This window comes from Carassius carassius, chromosome 1, assembly GCF_963082965.1.
Source record: "Carassius carassius chromosome 1, fCarCar2.1, whole genome shotgun sequence".
NCBI lineage: Eukaryota > Metazoa > Chordata > Actinopteri > Cypriniformes > Cyprinidae > Carassius > Carassius carassius.
This window is the reverse complement of record NC_081755.1, coordinates 8,915,001-8,920,000: the sequence shown is the minus strand read 5'-3', so window position 1 is coordinate 8,920,000 and position 5,000 is coordinate 8,915,001. Positions and strand designations below refer to the sequence as shown.

At 45.3% G+C, this 5,000-nt stretch overlaps 6 non-coding genes across 6 annotated transcripts; all 6 read left to right on the top strand.

Annotated features, from left to right (window-relative positions):
- Window positions 1-459: 459 nt before the first annotated feature.
- Window positions 460-531, top strand: trnap-agg (transfer RNA proline (anticodon AGG)). Its single transcript has one exon. It is a non-coding gene; the product is annotated as a tRNA-Pro (tRNA).
- Window positions 532-952: 421 nt separating this feature from the next.
- On the top strand, window positions 953-1,024 carry trnap-cgg (transfer RNA proline (anticodon CGG)). Its single transcript has one exon. It is a non-coding gene; the product is annotated as a tRNA-Pro (tRNA).
- A 449-nt stretch (window positions 1,025-1,473) lies between these two features.
- On the top strand, window positions 1,474-1,545 carry trnaq-cug (transfer RNA glutamine (anticodon CUG)). Its single transcript has one exon. It is a non-coding gene; the product is annotated as a tRNA-Gln (tRNA).
- Window positions 1,546-2,906: 1,361 nt separating this feature from the next.
- trnap-cgg (transfer RNA proline (anticodon CGG)) lies at window positions 2,907-2,978 on the top strand. The gene has a single exon. It is a non-coding gene; the product is annotated as a tRNA-Pro (tRNA).
- A 449-nt stretch (window positions 2,979-3,427) lies between these two features.
- On the top strand, window positions 3,428-3,499 carry trnaq-cug (transfer RNA glutamine (anticodon CUG)). Its single transcript has one exon. It is a non-coding gene; the product is annotated as a tRNA-Gln (tRNA).
- A 1,362-nt stretch (window positions 3,500-4,861) lies between these two features.
- On the top strand, window positions 4,862-4,933 carry trnap-cgg (transfer RNA proline (anticodon CGG)). The gene has a single exon. It is a non-coding gene; the product is annotated as a tRNA-Pro (tRNA).
- Window positions 4,934-5,000: the final 67 nt, after the last annotated feature.

Sequence of the window (5,000 nt, the reverse complement as noted above, 5' to 3'; positions counted from 1 at the left end):
TTTGCCACGGGATTTACATCCCGTGGTAACTAGGATTTACACAAGCTCCAGTCTGGATCCAGAACACCTGAGAAGAGATGATGCTGACCCTCAGAGGACCCCAGATGATCCTAACCTTGAATCAACAAACAGAACTAACAATTATTGCTACATGTGTGACTGCATCCTATAATTACTATTAATTAATAATATTGATAGTTCATCATCTAGCTGACTACGTCTTGTATTATTATTATTATTATTTTTATTTTTCTAAAATCCTGTCAAACGTGCACAAACTACTAGCTACTACTAAATATTGTAGAAACATAATTTTCTGTAAAGTTGCTTTGTAACGATTTGTATTGTAAAAAGCGATATACAAATAAACTTGAATTGAATTGAATTGAATTGGAGCGACCGTAGCATAGAACAGAGTGAAATACATGGCAAAGTGGCCTCCACTGAGCAGCAACTTGTGGCTCGTTGGTCTAGGGGTATGATTCTCGCTTAGGGTGCGAGAGGTCCCGGGTTCAAATCCTGGACGAGCCCTCTTCTGTCTTTGCACCATCTTTTCTTGAGCATTTTCAGTCCATTCTGCCATCCCGGGTCAAACATACGCCACTGTCAATTAAGACTAAAGCTGCATCTGCATGTTTTCATGTCCACTTCTCTCTGCCCTTCTTAGTTCTTAATCTGCAGTTTAAACTTTGACTTGACATTTTTCCAAAAATTGGTTTAGGAATGCAGCCCAAGCAGTGGAGATATGGCAAAACATAGATTCTTGGATCGCTTCACAGTCCTGTGAGCCTTCATCTTGCGTTTGCTAGATGCAGGAGCATTTGAGGGCTTGTTGGTGTTGGGGTGTGTTTTTTTTCTTTTATTGCTGTATGGGAGCAAGTGGGCCCAAGTTCAAATCCCAGATGAGCCCGCTTTGCAGCTCCTTGTTTTGAGTAGTGTCTGGGTGCATGGTGGCTCGTTGGTCTAGGGGTATGATTCTCGCTTCGGGTGTGAGAGGTCCCGGGTTCAAATCCCGGACGAGCCCACATTGAGCTTTTTGCTGAGAAGTATCAATCAATTCTGCCTTCTTTCGGTCAATAGTACTCCTGCATATTTTCGTGCCGATTTCTCCCTGTTCGTAGTTCCTCATCTGCAATTTAAGCTTTGTACAACACTTCGCTCTTTAGGTTCCTGCACTTTCACTGAAAGGTGGGGGTGTGTCTAAGATGGTTCAGATCGGCTGCCATGCAGGGTAGCCGTTTGCGGTTGACTGGAGGCTCGTGTCCTTTGCTTTGATGTTTTTCTCAATATTGGTTTACAAGGTTCAGAGAGCGTTACACTGAACATTTAAAGGTCCCAGGGTTGATCCTGGGTTTACTCAGAGTGGAGCCGTGAATGCTTTTCGGACACCATTCTGATGCTTGCTGGTTAGTTGCTTTTTGCAGAGCCTCCTTGAATGTTTTCTACACTTCAAACAGATGTGCAGACGCTGTTGGTTCCATGGTGTAACGGTTAGCACTCTGGACTCTGAATCCAGTGATCCGAGTTCAAATCTTGGTGGAACCTTCAAGAGTCTTTCTGCCTGTGCTTGGCAAGGAGGAGCTTTGGGGTATGTCACAACTTTCTCTGTGGCAGTGTGTATTAAAATGTATTGCTACACTGGCCTCCTTTAACCATGGCCTCCAAACAATCTAGAACTCACATAAAACTGAGCTGGAACTAAATTGAGAAGACAGTTGTCACCTGACCCTCTGTGGAGAAGCAGTACAGACCTCAAACAGCTTCTCATCAGCAAGATTTGCGTGGCAGTGCCACAATGTAGACTTCTGCTGTTAAATTCAGCTCTTGTGTTTTGTCGTTGATATTTTAATCAACATTATTCTACAAAAGTAGACCAAGCTAGAGCTGGTAGGTAAAAATTGAGTTTCTCAGAAATCTGGTCAGTGCATCTGGTCAGAGCTCTATTTCTGCCCTTGTCAGCTAAGAGGCAGGATGTTGGAGCGACCGTAGCATCGAACAGAGTGAAATACGTGGCAAAGTGGCCTCCACTGAGCAGCAACTTTGTGGTACCTTCAAGAGTCTGTCTGGCTGTGCTTGGCAAGGAGGTGCTTTGGGGTATGTCACAACTTTCTCTGTGGCAGTGTGTCTTAAAATGTATTGCTACAGTGGCCTCCTTTAACCATGGCCTCCAAACAATCTAGAACTCACATAAAACTGAGCTGGAACTAAATTGAGGAGACCGATGTCACCTGACCCTCTGTGGAGAAGCAGTACAGACCTCAGACAGCTTCTCATCAGCAAGATTTGCGTGGCAGTGCCACAATGTAGACTTCTGCTGTTAAATTCAGCTTGTGTGTTTTGTAGTTGATATTTTAATCAACATTATTCTACAAAGGTAGGCCAAGCTAGAGCTGGTAGGTAAAAATTGAGTTTCTCAGAAATCTGGTCAGTGCATCTGGTCAGAGCTCTATTTCTGCCCTTGTCAGCTAAGAGGCAGGATGTTGGAGTGACAGTAGCATCGAACAGAGTGAAATACGTGGCAAAGGGGCCTCCACTGAGCAGCAACTTGTGGCTCGTTGGTCTAGGGGTTTGATTCTCGCTTAGGGTGCGAGAGGTCCCGGGTTCAAATACCAGATGAGCCCTCTTCTGTCTTTGCAGCAAACTTTGACTTGACATTTTTCCAAAAATTGGTTTAGGAATGCAGCCCAAGCAGTGGAGATATGGCAAAACATAGATTCTTGGATCGCTTCACAGTCCTGTGAGCCTTCATCTTGCGTTTGCTAGATGCAGGAGCATTTGAGGGCTTGTTGGTGTTGGGGTGTGTTTTTTTTCTTTTATTGCTGTATGGGAGCAAGTGGGCCCAAGTTCAAATCCCAGATGAGCCCGCTTTGCAGCTCCTTGTTTTGAGTAGTGTCTGGGTGCATGGTGGCTCGTTGGTCTAGGGGTATGATTCTCGCTTCGGGTGTGAGAGGTCCCGGGTTCAAATCCCGGACGAGCCCACATTGAGCTTTTTGCTGAGAAGTATCAATCAATTCTGCCTTCTTTCGGTCAATAGTACTCCTGCATATTTTCGTGCCGATTTCTCCCTGTTCGTAGTTCCTCATCTGCAATTTAAGCTTTGTACAACACTTCGCTCTTTAGGTTCCTGCACTTTCACTGAAAGGTGGGGGTGTGTCTAAGATGGTTCAGATCGGCTGCCATGCAGGGTAGCCGTTTGCGGTTGACTGGAGGCTCGTGTCCTTTGCTTTGATGTTTTTCTCAATATTGGTTTACAAGGTTCAGAGAGCGTTACACTGAACATTTAAAGGTCCCAGGGTTGATCCTGGGTTTACTCAGAGTGGAGCCGTGAATGCTTTTCGGACACCATTCTGATGCTTGCTGGTTAGTTGCTTTTTGCAGAGCCTCCTTGAATGTTTTCTACACTTCAAACAGATGTGCAGACACTGTTGGTTCCATGGTGTAACGGTTAGCACTCTGGACTCTGAATCCAGTGATCCGAGTTCAAATCTTGGTGGAACCTTCAAGAGTCTTTCTGCCTGTGCTTGGCAAGGAGGAGCTTTGGGGTATGTCACAACTTTCTCTGTGGCAGTGTGTATTAAAATGTATTGCTACACTGGCCTCCTTTAACCATGGCCTCCAAACAATCTAGAACTCACATAAAACTGAGCTGGAACTAAATTGAGAAGACAGATGTCACCTGACCCTCTGTGGAGAAGCAGTACAGACCTCAGACAGCTTTTCATCAGCAAGATTTGCGTGGCAGTGCCACAATGTAGACTTCTGCTGTTAAATTCAGCTCTTGTGTTTTGTCGTTGATATTTTAATCAACATTATTCTACAAAAGTAGACCAAGCTAGAGCTGGTAGGTAAAAATTGAGTTTCTCAGAAATCTGGTCAGTGCATCTGGTCAGAGCTCTATTTCTGCCCTTGTCAGCTAAGAGGCAGGATGTTGGAGCGACCGTAGCATCGAACAGAGTGAAATACGTGGCAAAGTGGCCTCCACTGAGCAGCAACTTGGTGGTACCTTCAAGAGTCTGTCTGGCTGTGCTTGGCAAGGAGGTGCTTTGGGGTATGTCACAACTTTCTCTGTGGCAGTGTGTCTTAAAATGTATTGCTACAGTGGCCTCCTTTAACCATGGCCTCCAAACAATCTAGAACTCACATAAAACTGAGCTGGAACTAAATTGAGGAGACCGATGTCACCTGACCCTCTGTGGAGAAGCAGTACAGACCTCAGACAGCTTCTCATCAGCAAGATTTGCGTGGCAGTGCCACAATGTAGACTTCTGCTGTTAAATTCAGCTTGTGTGTTTTGTAGTTGATATTTTAATCAACATTATTCTACAAAGGTAGGCCAAGCTAGAGCTGGTAGGTAAAAATTGAGTTTCTCAGAAATCTGGTCAGTGCATCTGGTCAGAGCTCTATTTCTGCCCTTGTCAGCTAAGAGGCAGGATGTTGGAGTGACAGTAGCATCGAACAGAGTGAAATACGTGGCAAAGGGGCCTCCACTGAGCAGCAACTTGTGGCTCGTTGGTCTAGGGGTTTGATTCTCGCTTAGGGTGCGAGAGGTCCCGGGTTCAAATACCAGACGAGCCCTCTTCTGTCTTTGCAGCAAACTTTGACTTGACATTTTTCCAAAAATTGGTTTAGGAATGCAGCCCAAGCAGTGGAGATATGGCAAAAAATAGATTCTTGGATCGCTTTACGGCCCTGTGAGCCTTCATCTTGCGTTTGCTAGATGCAGGAGCATCTGAGGGCTTGTTGGTGTTGGGGTGTGTTTTTTTTTCTTTTATTGCTGTATGGGAGCAAGTGGGCCCAAGTTCAAATCCCAGATGAGCCCGCTTTGCAGCTCCTTGTTTTGAGTAGTGTCTGGGTACATGGTGGCTCGTTGGTCTAGGGGTATGATTCTCGCTTCGGGTGTGAGAGGTCCCGGGTTCAAATCCCGGATGAGCCTACATTGAGCATATTGCTGAGAAGTATCAGTCAATTCTGCCTTCTTTCGGTCAATAGTACTCCTGCAT